This window comes from Schistocerca americana, chromosome 3, assembly GCF_021461395.2.
Source record: "Schistocerca americana isolate TAMUIC-IGC-003095 chromosome 3, iqSchAmer2.1, whole genome shotgun sequence".
In the NCBI taxonomy this organism is placed as follows: domain Eukaryota; kingdom Metazoa; phylum Arthropoda; class Insecta; order Orthoptera; family Acrididae; genus Schistocerca; species Schistocerca americana.
Window position 1 is genome coordinate 19,214,357 of NC_060121.1, and position 24,447 is coordinate 19,238,803.

Genomic DNA, 24,447 nt, shown 5'->3' on the forward strand with positions numbered 1-24,447 from the left:
AAATTGACAATGCCGACATAAGTACAAGTAGAGAGAGTTTTCTAAGAGTTTGTGGTTCTAGCTGCTCCTGGGACACCAGTTTTAGATTCCGATGAACCAGTGCAGGTTTATTGTATCCCTTGGACCTTCGCATTGACCATGAAACACAGAAATCGCATCGGGATTGAATACAAAAGGCACAATGCCGACTTGAGTACAAGAAGACCTTATCTTCTAAGGGTTTGTGCTTTGAGCGGCTCCTGGGAGACAAGTATTAGATTCCGAAGCACCAGTACAGGTTTACTGTATCCCTTGGACATTCACATTGACCATGAAACACAGATATTGCATGGGGACCAATAAAAAAGAAACAATGTCGACTTAAGTCTAGAAGAGTGAATCTTCTAATAGTTTGTGATTTGAGAGGCTCCTGGGAGACCAGTATTTAATTCCGATGCACCAGTGCAGGTTTACTGTATCCCTTGGACCTTCAATTTGACTATGATAAACAGAAATTGCATCGGGATTGGATACAAAACACACAATGCCAACTTAAGTACAAGATGAGTGAATCTTCGAAGAGTTTGTGCTTTGAGCGTCTCGTGGGAGACCTGTATTAGATTCCGAAGCACCAGTGCACGAATACTGTATCCCTTTGACCTTCACATTGACAATGAAACACAGAAATTGCATCAGGATTGAATACAAAAGGGACAATGCCGACTTAAGTACAAGAAGTTGAATTTTCTAAGAGTTTGTGGTTTGCGCGGGTGCTGGGAGACCAGTATTAGATTCCGATGCACCAATGCAGGTTTACTATATCCCTTGGACCATCACATTGACCTTGAAACACAGAAATCGCATCGGGATTGAATACAAGAGGCACAATGCCGACTTAAGTACAAGAAGAGTGAATCTTCTAAGAGTTTGTGGTTTGAGCGGCTCAAGACAGGCCAGTATTCGATTACGATGAACCAGTGCAGGTTTTCTGTATCCCTTGGACATTCTCACTGACCATGCAACATAGAGTTTGCTTCGGGATTGATTAAAAAATGCACAATACCGACTTAAGTTCAAGAAGAGTGAATCTTCTAAGAATTTGTGCTTTGAGCGGCTCCTGGGAGACCAGTATTAGATTCCGATGCACCAGTGCTGATTGACTGTATCATCTGGACCTTCACATTGACCACGAAACACAGAAATTGCATAGGGATTGAATACAAAAGGGCTAATGCTGACTTAAGTACAAGAAGAATGATTCTTGCGCTGATTGACTGTATCATCTGGACCTTCGCATTGACCACGAAACACAGAAATTGCATAGGGATTGAATACAAAAGGGCTAATGCTGACTTAAGTACAAGAAGAATGATTCTTCTAGGAGTTTGTGCTTTCAGCGGCTCCTGGGTTACCAGTATTAGATTCCGATGCACCAGTGCAGGTTTACTGCAACCCTCAGACCTTCACATTGACCATGAAACACAGATTTTGCATCGGGATTGAATACAAAAGGCACAATGCCGTCATAAGTACAAGAAGAGTTAATCTTCTAACAGTTTGTGCTTTGAGCGGCGCCTGGGAGACCAGTATTAGATTCCGATGCTCCAGTGCACGTTTACTGTATCCCTTGGACCTTCACAGTGACAATGAAACACAGAAATTTCATCGGGATTGAATTCAAAAGGGACTGCTGACTTAAGTACAAGAAGAGTTAATCATCTAAGAGGTTGTGTTTTGAGTGGCCCCTGGGAGACCAGTATTAGATTCCGATGCTCCAGTGCAGATTTACTGTATCCCTTGGGCCTTCACATTGACAATGAATCACAGAAATTGCATTGGGATTGAATACAAAAGGGACTGCTGACTTAAGTACAAGAAGAGTTAATAATCTGAGAGTTTGTGCTTTGAGTGGCCCCTGAGAGACCAGTATTATATTCCGATGCTCCAGTGGAGGCTTACTGTATCCCTTGGACCTTCACATTGACCATGAAACGCAGAAATTGCAACGGGATTGAATACAAAACGCACAATGCCGACTTACGTACAAGTAGAGTAATTCTTCTAAGAGTTTGTGCTTTGAGCGGCTCATGGGAGACCAGTATTAGATCCCGATGCACCAGTGCAGGTTAACTGTATCCCTTGGAACTTCATTTTGACCATGTAACACAGATATTGCATTGGGATTGAATACAAAAGGCACAATGCCGACGTAAGTACAAGAAAAGTGAATCTTCTAAGAGTTTGTGCTTTGAGCGTCTCCTGGGAGACCAGTATTAGATTCCGATGCACCACTGCATGTCTACTGTATCCCTTGGACCTTCACATTGACCATGAATCACAGAAATTTCATCGGGATTGAATACAAAATTGACAATGCCGACATAAGTACAAGTAGAGAGAGTTTTCTAAGAGTTTGTGGTTTGAGCTGCTCCTGGGACACCAGTATTAGATTCCGATGAACCAGTGCAGGTTTATTTTATCCCTTGGACCTTCGCATTGACCATGAAACACAGAAATCGCATCGGGATTGAATACAAAAGGCACAATGCCGACTTGAGTACAAGAAGACCGAATCTTCTAAGGGTTTGTGCGTTGAGCGGCTCCTGGGAGACCAGTTTTAGATTCCGATGCACCAGTACAGGTTTACTGTATCCCTTGGACATTCACATTGACCATGAAACACAGATATTGCATGGGGACCAATACAAAAGAAACAATGTTGACTTAAGTCTAGAAGAGTGAATCTTCCAATAGTTTGTGATTTGAGCGGCTCCTGGGAGACCAGTATTAAATTCCGATGCACCAGTGCAGGTTTACTGTATCCCTTGGACCTTCAATTTGACTATGATAAACAGAAATTGCATCGGGATTGGATACAAAACACACAATGCCAACTTAAGTATCAGATGAGTGAATCTTCGAAGAGTTTGTGCTTTGAGCGTCTCGTGGGAGACCTGTATTAGATTCCGAAGCACCAGTGCACGATTACTGTATCCCTTTGACCTTCACATTGACAATGAAACACAGAAATTGCATCAGGATTGAATACAAAAGGGACAATGCCGACTTAAGTACAAGTAGTCGAATTTTCTAAGAGTTTGCGTGCCGGCCGAAGTGGCCGTGCGGTAAAAGGCGCTGCAGTCTGGAACCGCAAGACCGCTACGGTCGCAGGTTCGAATCCTGCCTCGGGCATGGATGTTTGTGATGTCCTTAGGTTAGTTAGGTTTAACTAGTTCTAAGTTCTAGGGGACTAATGACCTCAGCAGTTGAGTCCCATAGTGCTCAGAGCCATTTGAACCATTTTTTTTAAGAGTTTGTGGTTTGCGCAGCTGCATGGAGACCAGTATTAGATTCCGATGAACCAGTGCAGGTTTTCTGTATCCCTTGGACATTCTCATTGACCATGCAAAATAGAGTTTGCTTCGGGATTGATTACAAAACGCACAATACCGACTTAAGTTCAAGAGGAGTGAATCTTCTAAGAATTTGTGCTTTGAGCGGCTCCTGGGAGACCAGTATTAGATTCCGATGCACCACTGCATGTCTACTGTATCCCTTGGACCTTCACATTGACCATGAATCACAGAAATTTCATTAGGATTGAATACAAAATTGACAATGCCGACATAAGTACAAGTAGAGAGAGTTTTCTAAGAGTTTGTGGTTTGAGTTGCTCCTGGGACACCAGTATTAGATACCGATGAACCAGTGCAGGTTTATTGTATCCCTTGGACCTTCGCATTGACCATGAAACAAAGAAATCGCATCGGGATTGAATACAAAAGGCACAATGCCGACTTGAGTACAAGAAGACCGAATCTTCTAAGGGTTTGTGCTTTGAGCGGCTCCTGGGAGACCAGTTTTAGATTCCGATGCACCAGTACAGGTTTGCTGTATCCCCTGGACATTCACATTGACCATGAAACACAGGTATTGCATGGGGACCAATACAAAAGAAACAATGTCGACTTAAGTCTAGAAGAGTGAATCTTCCAATAGTTTGTGATTTGAGCGGCTCCTGGGAGACCAGTATTAAATTCCGATGCACCAGTGCAGGTTTACTGTATCCCTTGGACCTTCAATTTGACTATGATAAACAGAAATTGCATCGGGATTGGATACAAAACACACAATGCCAACTTAAGTACAAGATGAGTGAATCTTCGAAGAGTTTGTGCTTTGAGCGTCTCGTGGGAGACCTGTATTAGATTCCGAAGCACCAGTGCACGATTACTGTATCCCTTTGACCTTCACATTGACAATGAAACACAGAAATTGCATCAGGATTGAATACAAGAGGGACAATGCCGACTTAAGTACAAGTAGTTGAATTTTCTAAGAGTTTGTGGTTTGCGCGGCTGCTGGGAGACCAGTATTAGATTCCGATGCACCAATGCAGGTTTTCTGTATCCCTTGGACAATCACATTGGCCATGAAACACAGAAATCGCATTGGGATTGAATACAAGAGGCACAATGCAGACTTAAGTACAAGAAGAGTGAATCTTCTAAGAGTTTGTGGTTTGAGCGAGACAAGGGAGGCCAGTATTCGACTCCGATGAACCAGTGCAGGTTTTCTGTATCCCTTGGACATTCTCATTGACCATGCAAAATAGAGTTTGCTTCGGGATTGATTACAAAACGCACAATACCGACTTAAGTTCAAGAGGAGTGAATCTTCTAAGAATTTGTGCTTTGAGCGGCTCCTGGGAGCCCAGTTTTAGATTCCGATGCACCAGTGCTGGTTGACTGTATCATTTGGACCTTCACATTGACGACGAAACACAGAAATTGCATCGAGATTGAATACAAAAGGGACAATGCAGACTTAAGTACAAGAAGAATGATTCTTCTAGGAGTTTGTGATTTCAGCGGCTCCTGGGAGACCAGTATTAGATTCCGATGCACCAGTGCCGGTTTACTGTATCCCTTGGACCTTAACATTGACCATGAAACACAGATATTGCACTGGGACCAATACAAAAGATACAATGTCGACTTAAGTACAAGAAGAGTGAATCTTCTAATAGTTTGTGATTTGAGCGGCTCCTGGGAGACTAGTATTAAATTCCAATGCACCAGTGAAGGTTTGCTGTATCCCTTGGACCGCCACATTCACCATGAAATTCAGAATTCGAATCAGGAATGAATACAAGGGGAACAATGCCGTCTTAAGTACTAGAAGAGTGAATCTTCTAAGAGTTTGTGATTTGAGCGGCTCCTGGGAGCCCTGTATTAGATTCCGATGCACCTGTGCTGATTTGTTGTATCCCTTGGACCCTCACATGGACCATCAAACACAGATATTACATCGGGATTGAAAACAAAATGCACAATGCCCACTTAAGTATAAGAAGAGTGAATCTTGTAAGAGTTTGTGCTTTGAGCGGGTCCTGGGAGACCAGTATTAGATTCCGATGCTCCAGTGCAGGTGTACTGTATCCCTTGGACCTTCACATTGACCATGAAACGCAGAAATTGCACCGGGATTGATTGCAAAAGGGACTTCCGACTTAAGTACAAGAAGAGTTAATCATCTAAGAGTTTGTGATTTGAGCGGCTCCTGTGGGACCAGTATTAGATTCCAATGCAGCAGCGTGGGTTTACTGTATCCCTTGGACTTTATCATTGACCATGTAACACAGAAATTGCATCGGGATTGAATACAAAAGGGACTGCCGACTTAAGTGTAAGAGGAGTTAATCATCTAAGAGTTTGTGCTTTGAGCAGCTCCTGGGAGACCAGTATTAGATTCCGATGCTCCAGTGCAGGTTTACTGTATCCCTTGGACCTTCACATTGACCATGAAACACAGAAATTGCATCGGGATTGAATTCAAAAGGGACTGCCGACTTAAGTACAAGAAGAGTTAATCATCGAAGAGGTTGTGTTTTGAGTGGCCCTGGGAGACCAGTATTAGATTCCGATGCTCCAGTGCAGATTTACTGTATCCCTTGGGCCTTCACATTGACAATGAAACACAGAAATTGCATCAGGATTGAATACAAAAGGGACAATGCCGACTTAAGTACAAGTAGTTGAATTTTCTAAGAGTTTGTGGTTTGCGCGGCTGCTGGGAGACCAGTATTAGATTCCGATGCACCAATGCAGGTTTTCTGTATCCCTTGGACCATCACATTGGCCATGAAACACAGAAATCGCATTGGGATTGAATACAAGAGGCACAATGCAGACTTAAGTACAAGAAGAGTGAATCTTCTAAGAGTTTGTGGTTTGAGCGAGACAAGGGAGGCCAGTATTCGACTCCGATGAACCAGTGCAGGTTTTCTGTATCCCTTGGACATTCTCATTGACCATGCAAAATAGAGTTTGCTTCGGGATTGATTACAAAACGCACAATACCGACTTAAGTTCAAGAGGAGTGAATCTTCTACGAATTTGTGCTTTGAGCGGCTCCTGGGAGACCAGTTTTAGATTCCGATGCACCAGTGCTGGTTGACTGTATCATTTGGACCTTCACATTGACGACGAAACACAGAAATTGCATCGAGATTGAATACAAAAGGGACAATGCTGACTTAAGTACAAGAAGAATGATTCTTCTAGGAGTTTGTGATTTCAGCGGCTCCTGGGAGACCAGTATTAGATTCCGATGCACCAGTGCCGGTTTACTGTATCCCTTGGACCTTAACATTGACCATGAAACACAGATATTGCACTGGGACCAATACAAAAGATACAATGTCGACTTAAGTACAAGAAGAGTGAATCTTCTAATAGTTTGTGATTTGAGCGGCTCCTGGGAGACTAGTATTAAATTCCAATGCACCAGTGAAGGTTTGCTGTATCCCTTGGACCGCCACATTCACCATGAAATTCAGAATTCGAATCAGGAATGAATACAAGGGGAACAATGCCGTCTTAAGTACTAGAAGAGTGAATCTTCTAAGAGTTTGTGATTTGAGCGGCTCCTGGGAGCCCTGTATTAGATTCCGATGCACCTGTGCTGATTTGTTGTATCCCTTGGACCCTCACATGGACCATCAAACACAGATATTACATCGGGATTGAAAACAAAATGCACAATGCCCACTTAAGTATAAGAAGAGTGAATCTTGTAAGAGTTTGTGCTTTGAGCGGGTCCTGGGAGACCAGTATTAGATTCCGATGCTCCAGTGCAGGTGTACTGTATCCCTTGGACCTTCACATTGACCATGAAACGCAGAAATTGCACCGGGATTGATTGCAAAAGGGACTTCCGACTTAAGTACAAGAAGAGTTAATCATCTAAGAGTTTGTGATTTGAGCGGCTCCTGTGGGACCAGTATTAGATTCCAATGCAGCAGCGTGGGTTTACTGTATCCCTTGGACTTTATCATTGACCATGTAACACAGAAATTGCATCGGGATTGAATACAAAAGGGACTGCCGACTTAAGTGTAAGAGGAGTTAATCATCTAAGAGTTTGTGCTTTGAGCAGCTCCTGGGAGACCAGTATTAGATTCCGATGCTCCAGTGCAGGTTTACTGTATCCCCTGGACCTTTACATTGACCATGAAACACAGAAATTGTATCGGGATTGAATTCAAAAGGGACTGCCGACTTAAGTACAAGAAGAGTTAATCATCGAAGAGGTTGTGTTTTGAGTGGCCCTGGGAGACCAGTATTAGATTCCGATGCTCCAGTGCAGATTTACTGTATCCCTTGCGCCTTCACATTGACAATGAAACACAGAAATTGCATTGGGATTGAATACAAAAGGGACTGCTGACTTACGTACAAGTAAAGTAATTCTTCTAAGAGTTTGTGCTTTGAGCGGCTCATGGGAGACCAGTATTAGATCCCGACGCACCAGTGCAGGTTTACTGTATCCCTTGGAACTTCACATTGACCATGTAACACAGATATTGCATTGGGATTGAATACAAAAGGCACAATGCCGACGTAAGTACAAGAAGAGTGAATCTTCTAAGAGTTTGTGCTTTGAGCGGCTCCTGGGAGACCAGTATCAGATTCCGATGCACCACTGCATGTCTACTGTATCCCTTGGACCTTCACATTGACCAAGAATCACAGAAATTTCATCGGGATTGAATACAAAATTGACAATGCCGACATAAGTACAAGTAGAGAGAGTTTTCTAAGAGTTTGTGGTTTGAGCTGCTCCTGGGACACCAGTATTAGATTCCGATGAACCAGTGGAGGTTTATTGTATCCCTTGGACCTTCGCATTGACCATGAAACACAGAAATCGCATCGGGATTGAAGACAAAAGGCACAATGCATACTTGAGTACAAGAAGACCGAATCTTCTAAGGGTTTGTGCTTTGAGCGGCTCCTGGGAGACCAGTATTAGATTCCGATGCACCAGTACAGGTTTACTGTATCCATTGGACATTCACATTGACCATGAAACACAGATATTGCATGGGGACCAATAAAAAAGAAACAATGTCGACTTAAGTCTAGAAGAGTGAATCTTCTAATACACTCCTGGAAATGGAAAAAAGAACACATTGACACCGGTGTGTCAGACCCACCATACTTGCTCCGGACACTGCGAGGGGCTGTACAAGCAATGATAACACGCACGGCACAGCGGACACACCAGGAACCGCGGTGTTGGCCGTCGAATGGCGCTAGCTGCGCAGCATTTGTGCACCGCCGCCGTCAGTGTCAGCCAGTTTGCCGTGGCATACGGAGCTCCATCGCAGTCTTTAACACTGGTAGCATGCCGCGACAGCGTGGACGTGAACCGTATGTGCAGTTGACGGACTTTGAGCGAGGGCATATAGTGGGCATGCGGGAGGCCGGGTGGACGTACCGCCGAATTGCTCAACACGTGGGGCGTGAGGTCTCCACAGTACATCGATGTTGTCGCCAGTGGTCGGCGGAAGGTGCACGTGCCCGTCGACCTGGGACCGGACCGCAGGGGCGCACGGATGTACGCCAAGACCGTAGGATCCTACGCAGTGCCGTAGGGGACCGCACCGCCACTTCCCAGCAAATTAGGGACACTGTTGCTCCTGGGGTATCGGCGAGGACCATTCGCAACCGTCTCCATGAAGCTGGGCTACGGTCCCGCACACCGTTAGGCCGTCTTCCGCTCACGCCCCAACATCGTGCAGCCCGCCTCCAGTGGTGTCGCGACAGGCGTGAATGGAGGGACGAATGGAGACGTGTCGTCTTCAGCGATGAGAGTCGCTTCTGCCTTGGTGCCAATGATGGTCGTATGCGTGTTTGGCGCCGTGCAGGTGAGCGCCACAATCAGGACTGCATACGACCGAGGCACACAGGGCCAACACCCGGAATCATAGTGTGGGGAGCGATCTCCTACACTGGCCGTACACCACTGGTGATCGTCGAGGGGACACTGAATAGTGCACGGTACATCCAAACCGTCATCGAACCCATCGTTCTACCATTCCTAGACCGGCAAGGGAACTTGCTGCTCCAACAGGACAATGCACGTCCGCATGTATCCCGTGCCACCCAACGTGCTCTAGAAGGTGTAAGTCAACTACCCTGGCCAGCAAGATCTCCGGATCTGTCCCCCATTGAGCATGTTTGGGACTGGATGAAACGTCGTCTCACGCGGTCTGCACGTCCAGCACGAACGCTGGTCCAACTGAGGCGCCAGGTGGAAATGGCATGGCAAGCCGTTCCACAGGACTACATCCAGCATCTCTACGATCGTCTCCATGGGAGAATAGTAGCCTACATTGCTGCGAAAAGTGGATATACACTGTACTAGTGCCGACATAGTGCATGCTCTGTTGCCTGTGTCTATGTGCCTGTGGTTCTGTCAGAGTGATCATGTGATGTATCTGACCCCAGGAATGTGTCAATAAAGTTTCCCCTTCCTGGGACAAAGAATTCACGGTGTTCTTATTTCAATTTCCAGGAGTGTAGTTTGTGATTTGAGCGGCTCCTGGGAGACCAGTATTAAATTCCGATGCACCAGTGCAGGTTTACTGTATCCCTTGGACCTTCAATTTGACTATGATAAACAGAAATTGGATCGGGATTGGATACAAAACACACAATGACAACTTAAGTACAAGATGAGTGAATCTTCGAAGAGTTTGTGCTTTGAGCGTCTCGTGGGACACCTGTATTAGATTCCGAAGCACCAGTGCACGAATACTGTATCCCTTTGACCTTCACATTGACAATGAAACACAGAAATTGCATCAGGATTGAATACAAAAGGGACAATGCCGACTTAAGTACAAGTAGTTGAATTTTCTAAGAGTTTGTGGTTTGCGCGGCTGCTGGGAGACCAGTATTAGATTCCGATGCACCAATGCAGGTTTTCTGCATCCCTTGGACCATCACATTGGCCATGAAACACAGAAATCGCAACGGGATTGAATACAAGAGGCACAATGCCGACTTAAGTACAAGAAGAGTGAATCTTCTAAGAGTTTGTGGTTTGAGCGAGACAAGGGAGGCCAGTATTCGACTCCGATGAACCAGTGCAGGTTTTCTGTATCCCTTGGACATTCTCATTGACCATGCAAAATAGAGTTTGCTTCGGGACTGATTACAAAACGCACAATACCGACTTAAGTTCAAGAGGAGTGAATCTTCTAAGAATTTGTGCTTTGAGCGGCTCCTGGGAGACCAGTATTAGATTCCGATGCACCAGTGCTGGTTGACTGTATCATTTGGACCTTCACATTGACCACGAAACACAGAAATTGCATCGAGATTGAATACAAAAGGGACAATGCTGACTTAAGTACAAGAAGAATGATTCTTCTAGGAGTTTGTGATTTCAGCGGCTCCTGGGAGACCAGTATTAGATTCCGATGCACCAGTGCCGGTTTACTGTATCCCTTGGACCTTAACATTGACCATGAAACACAGATATTGCACTGGGACCAATACAAAAGATACAATGTCGACTTAAGTACAAGAAGAGTGAATCTTCTAATAGTTTGTGATTTGAGCGGCTCCTGGGAGACTAGTATTAAATTCCAATGCACCAGTGAAGGTTTGCTGTATCCCTTGGACCGCCACATTCACCATGAAATTCAGAATTCGAATCAGGAATGAATACAAGGGGAACAATGCCGTCTTAAGTACCAGAAGAGTGAATCTTCTAAGAGTTTGTGATTTGAGCGGCTCCTGGGAGCCCTGTATTAGATTCCGATGCTGCAGTGCAGGTTTACTGTATCCCTCTGACCTTCACAATGACCATCAAACTCAGATATTGCATCGGGATAGAATACAAAAAACACAATTCCGCCTTAAGTACAAGAGGAGTTAATCTTCTAACAGTTTGTGCTTTCAGCGGCGCCTGGGAGACCAGTATTAGATTCCGATGATCCAGTGTAGGTTTGCTGTATCCCTTGGACCTTCACATAGACCATGAAACACAGAAATTGCATCGGGATTAAATACAATAGGCACAATGCCGTCTTTAGTACAAGAAGAGTGAATCTTCTAAGATATTGTGCTTTGAGCGGCTACTAGGAGACCTGTATTAGATTCCGATGCACCTGTGCTGATTTGTTGTATCCCTTGGACCCTCACATGGACCATCAAACACAGATATTGCATCGGGATTCAAAACAAAATGCACAATGCCCACTTAAGTATAAGAAGAGTGAATCTTGTAAGAGTTTGTGTTTGAGCGGGTCCTGGGAGACCAGTATTAGAATCCGATGCTCCAGTGCAGGTGTACTGTATCCCTTGGACCTTCACATTGACCATGAAACGCAGAAATTGCACCGGGATTGATTGCAAAAGGGACTTCCGACTTAAGTACAGGAAGAGTTAATCATCTAAGAGTTTGTGATTTGAGCGGCTCCTGTGGGACCAGTATTAGATTCCAATGCAGCAGCGTGGGTTTACTGTATCCCTTGGACTTTATCATTGACCATGTAACACTGAAATTGCATCGGGATTGAATACAAAAGGGACTGCCGACTTAAGTGTAAGAGGAGTTAATCATCTAAGAGTTTGTGCTTTGAGCAGCTCCTGGGAGACCAGTATTAGATTCCGATGCTCCAGTGCAGGTTTACTGTATCCCTTGGACCTTCACATTGACCATGAAACACAGAAATTGCATCGGGATTGAATTCAAAAGGGACTGCCGACTTAAGTACAAGAAGAGTTAATCATCGAAGAGGTTGTGTTTTGAGTGGCCCTGGGAGACCAGTATTAGATTCCGATGCTCCAGTGCAGATTTACTGTATCCCTTGGGCCTTCACATTGACAATGAAACACAGAAATTGCATCGGGATTGAATACAAAAGGGACTGCTGACTTACGTACAAGTGAAGTAATTCTTCTAAGAGTTTGTGCTTTGAGCAGCTCATGGGAGACCAGTATTAGATCCCGACGCACCAGTGCAGGTTTACTGTATCCCTTGGAACTTCACATTGACCATGTAACACAGATATTGCATTGGGATTGAATACAAAAGGCACAATGCCGACTTAAGTACAAGAAGAGTGAATCTTCTAAGAGTTTGTGGTTTGAGCGAGACAGGGAGGCCAGTATTCGACTCCGATGAACCAGTGCAGGTTTTCTGTATCCCTTGGACATTCTCATTGACCATGCAAAATAGAGTTTGCTTCGGGATTGATTACAAAACGCACAATACCGACTTAAGTTCAAGAGGAGTGAATCTTCTAAGAATTTGTGCTTTGAGCGGCTCCTGGGAGACCAGTATTAGATTCCGATGCACCAGTGCTGGTTGACTGTATCATTTGGACCTTCACATTGACCACGAAACACAGAAATTGCATCGAGATTGAATACAAAAGGGACAATGCTGACTTAAGTACAAGAAGAATGATTCTTCTAGGAGTTTGTGATTTCAGCGGCTCCTGGGAGACCAGTATTAGATTCCGATGCACCAGTGCCGGTTTACTGTATCCCTTGGACCTTAACATTGACCATGAAACACAGATATTGCACTGGGACCAATACAAAAGATACAATGTCGACTTAAGTACAAGAAGAGTGAATCTTTTAATAGTTTGTGATTTGAGCGGCTCCTGGGAGACTAGTATTAAATTCCAATGCACCAGTGAAGGTTTGCTGTATCCCTTGGACCGCCACATTCACCATGAAATTCAGAATTCGAATCAGGAATGAATACAAGGGGAACAATGCCGTCTTAAGTACTAGAAGAGTGAATCTTCTAAGAGTTTGTGATTTTAGCGGCTCCTGGGAGCCCTGTATTAGATTCCGATGCTCCAGTGCAGGTTTACTGTATCCCTCTGACCTTCACAATGACCATCAAACTCAGATATTGCATCGGGATAGAATACAAAAGGCACAATTCCGCCTTAAGTACAAGAGGAGTTAATCTTCTAACAGTTTGTGCTTTCAGCGGCGCCTGGGAGACCAGTATTAGATTCCGATGCTCCAGTGTAGGTTTGCTGTATCCCTTGGACCTTCACATAGACCATGAAACACAGAAATTGCATCGGGATTAAATACAATAGGCACAATGCCGTCTTTAGTACAAGAAGAGTGAATCTTCTAAGATATTGTGCTTTGAGCGGCTCCTAGGAGACCTGTATTAGATTCCGATGCACCTGTGCTGATTTGTTGTATCCCTTGGACCCTCACATGGACCATCAAACACAGATATTGCATCGGGATTGAAAACAAAATGCACAATGCCCACTTAAGTATAAGAAGAGTGAATTTTGTAAGAGATTGTGCTTTGAGCGGCTCCTGGGAGACCAGTATTAGATTCCGATGCTCCAGTGCAGGTGTACTGTATCCCTTGGACCTTCACATTGACCATGAAACGCAGAAATTGCACCGGGATTGATTGCAAAAGGGACTTCCGACTTAAGTACAGGAAGAGTTAATCATCTAAGAGTTTGTGATTTGAGCGGCTCCTGTGGGACCAGTATTAGATTCCAATGCAGCAGCGTGGGTTTACTGTATCCCTTGGACTTTATCATTGACCATGTAACACAGAAATTGCATCGGGATTGAATACAAAAGGGACTGCCGACTTAAGTGTAAGAGGAGTTAATAATCTAAGAGTTTGTGCTTTGAGCAGCTCCTGGGAGACCAGTATTAGATTCCGATGAACCAGTGCAGGTTTATTGTATCCCTTGGACCTTCGCATTGACCATGGAACACAGAAATCGCATCGGGATTGAATACAAAAGGCACAATGCCGACTTGAGTACAAGAAGACCGAATCTTCTAAGGGTTTGTGCTTTGAGCGGCTCCTGGGAGACCAGTATTAGATTCCGATGCACCAGTACAGGTTTACTGTATCCCTTGGACATTCACATTGACCATGAAACACAGATATTGCATGGGGACCAATAAAAAAGAAACAATGTCGACTTAAGTCTAGAAGAGTGAATCTTCTAATAGTTTGTGATTTGAGCGGATCCTGGGAGACCAGTATTAAATTCCGATGCACCAGTGCAGGTTTACTGTATCCCTTGGACCTTCAATTTGACTATGATAAACAGAAATTGCATCGGGATTGGATACAAAACACACAATGCCAACTTAAGTACAAGATGAGTGAATCCTCGAAGAGTTTGTGCTTTGAGCATCTCGTGGGAGACCTGTATTAGATTCCGAAGCACCAGTGCACGAATACTGTATCCCTTTGACCTTCACATTGACAATGAAACACAGAAATTGCATCAGGATTGAATACAAAAGGGACAATGCCGACTTAAGTACAAGAAGTTGAATTTTCTAAGAGTTTGTGGTTTGCGCGGGTGCTGGGAGACCAGTATTAGATTCCGATGCACCAATGCAGGTTTACTATATCCCTTGGACCATCACATTGACCATGAAACACAGATATCGCATCGGGATTGAATACAAGAGGCACAATGCCGACTTCAGTACAAGAAGAGTGAATCTTCTAAGAGTTTGTGGTTTGAGCGGCTCAAGACAGGCCAGTATTCGATTCCGATGAACCAGTGCAGGTTTTCTGTATCCCTTGGACATTCTCATTGACCATGCAACATAGAGTTTGCTTCGGGATTGATTAAAAAACGCACAATACCGACTTAAGTTCAAGAAGAATGAATCTTCTAAGAATTTGTGCTTTGAGCGGCTCCTGGAAGACCAGTATTAGATTCCGATGCACCAGTGCTGATTGACTGTATCATCTTGACCTTCACATTGACCACGAAACACAGAAATTGCATAGGGATTGAATACAAAAGGGCCAATGCTGACTTAAGTACAAGAAGAATGATTCTTCAAGGAGTTTGTGCTTTCAGCGGCTCCTGGGTTACCAGTATTAGATTCCGATGCACCAGGGCAGGTTTACTGTATCCCTTGGACCTTAACATTGACCATGAAACACAGATATTGCATGGGAACCAATACAAAAGATACAATGTCCACTTAACTACAAGAAGAGTGAATCTTCTAATAGTTTGTGATTTGAGCGGCTCCTGGGAGACCACTATTAAATTCCAATGCACCATTGTAGGTTTACTGTATCCCATGGACCGCCACATTCACCATGAAATTCAGAAATCGAATTGGGATTGAATACAAAGGGAACAACGCCGTCTTAAGTACAAGAATAGTGAATCCTCTAAGACTTTGTGCTTTGAGCGGCTCCTGGGAGACCAGTATTAGATTCTGATGCACCAGTGCAGGTTTACTGTAACCCTCAGACCTTCACATTGACCATGAAACACAGATTTTGCATCGGGATTGAATACAAAAGGCACAATGCCGTCATAAGTACATGAAGAGTTAATCTTCTAACAGTTTGTGCTTTGAGCGGCGCCTGGGAGACCAGTATTAGATTCCGATGCTCCAGTGCACGTTTACTGTATCCCTTGGACCTTCACAGTGACAATGAAACACAGAAATTTCATCGGGATTGAATTCAAAAGGGACTGCTGACTTAAGTACAAGAAGAGTTAATCATCTAAGAGGTTGTGTTTTGAGTGGCCCCTGGGAGACCAGTATTAGATTCCGATGCTCCAGTGCAGATTTACTGTATCCCTTGGGCCTTCACATTGACAATGAATCACAGAAATTGCATTGGGATTGAATACAAAAGGGACTGCTGACTTAAGTACAAGAAGAGTTAATAATCTGAGAGTTTGTGCTTTGAGTGGCCCCTGAGAGACCAGTATTATGTTCCGATGCTCCAGTGGTGGCTTACTGTATCTCTTGGACCTTCACATTGACCATGAAACGCAGAAATTGCAACGGGATTGAATACAAAACGCACAATGCCGACTTACGTACAAGTAGAGTAATTCTTCTAAGAGTTTGTGCTTTGAGCGGCTCATGGGAGACCAGTATTAGATCCCGATGCACCAGTGCAGGTTAACTGTATCCCTTGGAACTTCACATTGACCATGTAACACAGATATTGCATTGGGATTGAATACAAAAGGCACAATGCCGACGTAAGTACAAGAAGAGTGAATCTTCTAAGAGTTTGTGCTTTGAGCGGCTCCTGGGAGACCAGTATTAGATTCCGATGCACCACTGCATGTCTACTGTATCCCTTGGACCTTCACATTGACCAAGAATCACAGAAATTTCATCGGGATTGAATACAAAATTGACAATGCCGACATAAGCACAAGTAGAGAGAGTTTTCTAAGAGTTTGTGGTTTGAGCTGCTCCTGGGACACCAGTATTAGATTCCGATGCACCAGTACAGGTTTACTGTATCCCTTGGACATTCACATTGACCATGAAACACAGATATTGCATGGGGACCAATAAAAAAGAAACAATGTCGACTTAAGTCTAGAAGAGTGAATCTTCTAATAGTTTGTGATTTGAGCGGATCCTGGGAGACCAGTATTAAATTCCGATGCACCAGTGCAGGTTTACTGTATCCCTTGGACCTTCAATTTGACTATGATAAACAGAAATTGCATCGGGATTGGATACAAAACACACAATGCCAACTTAAGTACAAGATGAGTGAATCCTCGAAGAGTTTGTGCTTTGAGCATCTCGTGGGAGACCTGTATTAGATTCCGAAGCACCAGTGCACGAATACTGTATCCCTTTGACCTTCACATTGACAATGAAACACAGAAATTGCATCAGGATTGAATACAAAAGGGACAATGCCGACTTAAGTACAAGAAGTTGAATTTTCTAAGAGTTTGTGGTTTGCGCGGGTGCTGGGAGACCAGTATTAGATTCCGATGCACCAATGCAGGTTTACTATATCCCTTGGACCATCACATTGACCATGAAACACAGATATCGCATCGGGATTGAATACAAGAGGCACAATGCCGACTTCAGTACAAGAAGAGTGAATCTTCTAAGAGTTTGTGGTTTGAGCGGCTCAAGACAGGCCAGTATTCGATTCCGATGAACCAGTGCAGGTTTTCTGTATCCCTTGGACATTCTCATTGACCATGCAACATAGAGTTTGCTTCGGGATTGATTAAAAAACGCACAATACCGACTTAAGTTCAAGAAGAATGAATCTTCTAAGAATTTGTGCTTTGAGCGGCTCCTGGAAGACCAGTATTAGATTCCGATGCACCAGTGCTGATTGACTGTATCATCTTGACCTTCACATTGACCACGAAACACAGAAATTGCATAGGGATTGAATACAAAAGGGCCAATGCTGACTTAAGTACAAGAAGAATGATTCTTCAAGGAGTTTGTGCTTTCAGCGGCTCCTGGGTTACCAGTATTAGATTCCGATGCACCAGGGCAGGTTTACTGTATCCCTTGGACCTTAACATTGACCATGAAACACAGATATTGCATGGGAACCAATACAAAAGATACAATGTCCACTTAACTACAAGAAGAGTGAATCTTCTAATAGTTTGTGATTTGAGCGGCTCCTGGGAGACCACTATTAAATTCCAATGCACCATTGTAGGTTTACTGTATCCCATGGACCGCCACATTCACCATGAAATTCAGAAATCGAATTGGGATTGAATACAAAGGGAACAACGCCGTCTTAAGTACAAGAATAGTGAATCCTCTAAGACTTTGTGCTTTGAGCGGCTCCTGGGAGACCAGTATTAGATTCTGATGCACCAGTGCAGGTTTACTGTAACCCTCAGACCTTCACATTGACCATGAAACACAGATTTTGCATCGGGATTGAATACAAAAGGCACAATGCCGTCATAAGTACATGAAGAGTTAATCTTCTAACAGTTTGTGCTTTGAGCGGCGCCTGGGAGACCAGTATTAGATTCCGATGCTCCAGTGCACGTTTACTGTATCCCTTGGACCTTCACAGTGACAATGAAACACAGAAATTTCATCGGGATTGAATTCAAAAGGGACTGCTGACTTAAGTACAAGAAGAGTTAATCATCTAAGAGGTTGTGTTTTGAGTGGCCCCTGGGAGACCAGTATTAGATTCCGATGCTCCAGTGCAGATTTACTGTATCCCTTGGGCCTTCACATTGACAATGAATCACAGAAATTGCATTGGGATTGAATACAAAAGGGACTGCTGACTTAAGTACAAGAAGAGTTAATAATCTGAGAGTTTGTGCTTTGAGTGGCCCCTGAGAGACCAGTATTATGTTCCGATGCTCCAGTGGTGGCTTACTGTATCTCTTGGACCTTCACATTGACCATGAAACGCAGAAATTGCAACGGGATTGAATACAAAACGCACAATGCCGACTTACGTACAAGTAGAGTAATTCTTCTAAGAGTTTGTGCTTTGAGCGGCTCATGGGAGACCAGTATTAGATCCCGATGCACCAGTGCAGGTTAACTGTATCCCTTGGAACTTCACATTGACCATGTAACACAGATATTGCATTGGGATTGAATACAAAAGGCACAATGCCGACGTATGTACAAGAAAAGTGAATCTTCTAAGAGTTTGTGCTTTGAGCGTCTCCTGGGAGACCATTATTAGATTCCGATGCACCACTGCATGTCTACTGTATCCCTTGGACCTTCACATTGACCATGAATCACAGAAATTTCATCGGGATTGAATACAAAATTGACAATGCCGACATAAGTTCAAGTAGAGAGAGTTTTCTAAGAGTTTGTGGTTTGAGCTGCTCCTGGGACACCAGTATTAGATTCCGATGAACCAGTGCAGGTTTATTGCATCCTTTGGACCTTCGCATTGACCATGAAATACAGAAATCGCATCGGGATTGAATACAAAAGGCACAATGCCGACTTGAGTACAAGAAGACCGAATCTTCTAAGGGTTTGTGCTTTGAGCGGCTCCTGGGAGACCAGTTTTAGATTCCGATGCACCAGTACAGGTTTACTGTATCCCTTGGACATTCACATTGACCATGAAACACAGATATTGCATGGGGACCAATACAAAAGAAACAATGTCGACTTAAGTCTAGAAGAGTGAATCTTCCCATAGTTTGTGATTTGAGCGGCTCCTGGGAGACCAGTATTAGATTCCGAAGCACCAGTGCACGATTACTGTATCCCTTTGACCTTCACATTGACAATGAAACACAGAAATTGCATCAGGATTGAATACAAAAGGGACAATGCCGACTTAAGTACAAGTAGTTGAATTTTCTAAGAGTTTGTGGTTTGCGCGGCTGCTGGGAGACCAGTATTAGATTCCGATGCACCAATGCAGGTTTTCTGTATGCCTTGGACCATCACATTGGCCATGAAACACAGAAATCGCATCGGGATTGAATACAAGAGGCACAATGCCGACTTAAGTACAAGAAGAGTGAATCTTCTAAGAGTTTGTGGTTTGAGCGAGACAAGGGAGGCCAGTATTCGACTCCGATGAACCAGTGCAGGTTTTCTGTATCCCTTGGACATTCTCATTGACCATGCAAAATAGAGTTTGCTTCGGGATTGATTACAAAACGCACAATACCGTCTTAAGTTCAAGAGGAGTGAATCTTCTAAGAATTTGTGCTTTGAGCGGCTCCTGGGAGACCAGTATTAGATTCCGATGTACCACTGCATGTCTACTGTATCCCTTGGACATTCACATTGACCATGAAACACAGATATTGCATGGGGACCAATACAAAAGAAACAATGTCGACTTAAGTCTAGAAGAGTGAATCTTCCAATAGTTTGTGATTTGAGCGGCTCCTGGGAGACCAGTATTAAATTCCGATGCACCAGTGCAGGTTTACTGTATCCCTTGGACCTTCAATTTGACTATGATAAACAGAAATTGCATCGGGATTGGATACAAAACACACAATGCCATTTTAAGTACAAGAAGAGTGAATCTTCTAAGAGTTTGTGGTTTGAGCGAGACAAGGGAGGCCAGTATTCGACTCCGATGAACCAGTGCAGGTTTTCTGTATACCTTGGACATTCTCATTGACCATGCAAAATAGAGTTTGCTTCGGGATTGATTACAAAACGCACAATACCGACTTGAGTTCAAGAGGAGTGAATCTTCTAAGAATTTGTGCTTTGAGCGGCTCCTGGGAGACCAGTATTAGATTCCGATGCACCAGTGCTGGTTGACTGTATCATTTGGACCTTCACATTGACCACGAAACACAGAAATTGCATCGAGATTGAATACAAAAGGGACAATGCTGACTTAAGTACAAGAAGAATGATTCTTCTAGGAGTTTGTGATTTCAGCGGCTCCTGGGAGACCAGTATTAGATTCCGATGCACCAGTGCCGGTTTACTGTATCCCTTGGACCTTAACATTGACCATGAAACACAGAAATTGCATCGGGATTGAATACAAAAGGGACTGCTGACTTAAGTACATGAAAAGTTAATCATCTAAGAGTTTGTGCTTTGAGCGGCTCCTGGGAGACCAGTATTAGATTCCGATGCTCCAGTGCAGGTTTACTGTGCCCCTCTGACCTTCACAATGACCATCAAACTCAGATATTGCATCGGGATAGAATACAAAAGGCACAATTCCGCCTTAAGTACAAGAGGAGTTAATCTTCTAACAGTTTGTGCTTTCAGCGGCGCCTGGGAGACCAGTAATAGATTCCGATGCTCCAGTGTAGGTTTACTGTTTCCCTTGGACCTTCACATAGACCATGAAACACAGAAATTGCATCGGGATTAAATACAATAGGCACAATGCCGTCTTTAGTACAAGAAGAGTGAATCTTCTAAGATATTGTGCTTTGAGCGGCTCCTAGGAGACCTGTATTAGATTCCGATGCACCTGTGCTGATTTGTTGTATCCCTTGGACCCTCACATGGACCATCAAACACAGATATTGCATCGGGATTGAAAACAAAATGCACAATGCCCACTTAAGTATAAGAAGAGTGAATCTTGTAAGAGTTTGTGCTTTGAGCGGGTCCTGGGAGACCAGTATTAGATTCCGAAACACCAGTGCAGGTCTACTGTATCCCCTGAACCTTCACATTGACCATGAAACACAGAAATTGCATCGGGATTGAATACAAAAGGGACTGCCGATTTAAGTACATGAAAAGTTAATCATCTAAGAGTTTGTGCTTTGAGCGGCTCCTGGGAGACCAGTATTAGATTCCGATGCTCCAGTGCAGGTGTACCGTATCCCTTGGACCTTCACATTGACCATGAAACGCAGAAATTGCATCGGGATTGAATACAAAATGCCCAAAGCCGATTACGTACAAGGAGAGTAAATCTTCTAAGAGTTTGTGATTTGAGCGGCTCATGGGAGACCTGTATTAGATTCCGATGCACTAGTGCAGGTTTACCGTATCCTTTGGACCTTCACATTGACAATGAAACACCGAAATTGCTTCGGGAGGGAATACATAAGGGACAATGCCAACTCAAGTAAAAGAAGAGTGAATTTTTAAGAGTTTGTGCTTTGAGCGGCTCCTGGGAGACCAGTATTAAAGTTCGATGAATCAGTGCAGGTTTACTGTATCCCTTGGAACTTCACATTGACCAAGAAACACAGAAATCGCTTCGGCATTCAATACAGAATGGACAATTCCGACTTAAGAACAAGAAGAGTGACACTTCTATGAGTTTGTGCTTTGAGCGTCTCATGGGAGACCAGTATTAGATTCTGATGCACCAGTGCAGGTTTACTTTATCCCTTGGCCCCCAACATTGACCATGAAACACAGAAATTGCATTGGGATTAATACATAAGGCACAATGCCGACTTAAGTACAAGAAGAGTGAATCTTCTAAGAGTTTCTGCTCCGAGCGGCTCCTGGGAGACCAGTATTAGATTCCGTTGCACCAGTGCAGGTTTGCTCTATCGCTTGGACCTTCACATTGACCATGAAACACAGAAATTGCATCAGGATTGAATACAAAAGGGACAATGCCGACTTAAGTACAAGAAGAGTTAATCATCTAATAGTTTGTGCTTTGAGCGGCTCCTGGGAGCCCAGTATTAGATTCCGATAATCCAGTGCAGGTTTACTGTATCCCTTGGACTTTCATATTGACCATGAAATACAGAAATTGCATCGGGATTGAATACAAGAGGGTCATTGCCGACTTAAGTACAAGAAGAGTGAAGCTTCTAAGAGTTAGTGCCTTGAGCGGCTCTTGGGAGACCAGTTTTAGATTCCAATGCAGCAGCGTGGGTTTACTCTATCCCTTGGGCTTTCACATTGACCATGAAACACTGAAATTGTGCCAGGATGAATGCAAAAGGGACTGCCGACTAAAGTACAAGAGGAGTTAATCATCTAAAAGTTTGTAATTTGAGTGGCTCCTGGGAGACCAGTATTCGATTCCGATGCTCCAGTGCAGAGTTTACTGTATCCCTTGGACCTTCACATTGACCATGAAACACAGATATTGCATCGGGATTGAATACAAAGGCACAATGCCTACATAAGTACAAGGAGAGTGATTCTTCTAAGAGTTTGTTCTTTGAGCGGCTCATGGGAGACCAGTATTAGATTCCGATGCACCAGTGCAGGTTTACTGTATCCCTTCGACATTCACATTGACCATGAAACACAGAAATTGCCTCGGGATTGAATTCAAATGGGACAATGCCGACTTAAGTACAAGAAGAGTGAATCTTACAAGTGTATAAGATTTGAGTGGCTCCTGGGTGTCCAGTATTAGATTTCGATGCACCTGTGCAGATTTACTGTATCCCTTGGACCTTCACATTGACCAAGAAACACAGAAATCGCATCGGCATTCAATACAAAATGGACAATGCCGACTTAAGAACAAGAAGAGTGACACTTCTATGAGTTTGTGCTTTGAGCGTCTCATGGGAGACCAGTATTAGATTCCCATGCACCAGTGCAGGTTTACTTTATCCCTTGGCCCCCAACATTGACCATGCAACACAGAAATTGCATCGGGATTAATACATAAGGCACAATGCCGACAAAAGTTCAAGAAGAGTGAATCTTCTAAGAGGTTCTGCTCTGAGCGGCTCCTGGGAGACCAGTATTAGATTCCGTTGCACCAGTGCAGGTTTGCTCTATCGCTTGGACCTTAACATTGACCATGAAACACAAAAATTGCACCAGGATTGAATACAAAAGGGACAATGCCGACTTAAGTACAATAAGAGTGAATTTTCTAAGAGTTTGTAGTTTGAGCGGCTCGTGGGAGACCAGTGGTGGTTTCCGATGCACCAGTGCAGGTTTACTGTATCCCTTGGACCTTCACATTGACCATGAAACACAGGAATTGCATTGGGATTGAATAAAAAAGGGACAATGCCGACTTAAGTACAAGAAGGGTGAATCTTATAAGCGATTGTGCTTTGAGCAGCACCTGGGAGACCAGTATTAGGTTCCGATGCACCAGTGCAGCTTTACTGTACCCCTTGGTCCTTCACATTGACCATGAAACACAGATATTGCATCGGGATTGAATACAAAAAGGACATTGCCGACTTAAGTACAAGAATAGTGAATCTCTTCAGAGTTTGTGCATTGAGCGGCTCCTGGGATACCAGTATTAGATTCCGATGCACCAGTGCAGGTTTACTGTATCCCTTGGAGTTTCACATTGATCATGAAACACAGAAATTGCATCGGGATTGAATACAAAAGGCACAATGCCTACGTAAATACAAGAAGAGTGAATCTTTTAAGAGTTTGTGATTTGAGCGGCTCCTGGAAGACCAGTATTAGATTCCGATGCACCAGCGCAGGTTTACTGTTTCCCTTGGACCTTCACATTGTCCATGAAACATAGAAATTTCATCGGGATTGAGTACAAAATGGACAATGCCGACATAAGTACAGGATGAGAGAATTTTCCAAGCGTTTGTGGTTTGAGCTGCTCCTGGGAGACCAGAAGTAGATTCCGTTGAACCAGTGCAGGTTTATTGTATCCCTTGACCTTCACATTGACTATGAAACACAGAAATCACATCGGGATTGAATAAAAAACGCACAATGCCGACTTGAGTACAAGAAGAGTGAATCTTCTAAGAGTTGTGCTTTCAGCGGCTCCTGGGTGACCAGTATTAGATTCGGATGCACCAGTACAGGTTTACTGTATCCCTTGGACTTTCACATTGACCATGAAACACACAAATTGCATTCGGACCAATACAAAAGATACAATGTCGACTTAAGTACAAGAAGAGTGAATCTTCTAGTAATTTGTGAATTGAGCGGCTCCTGGGAGACC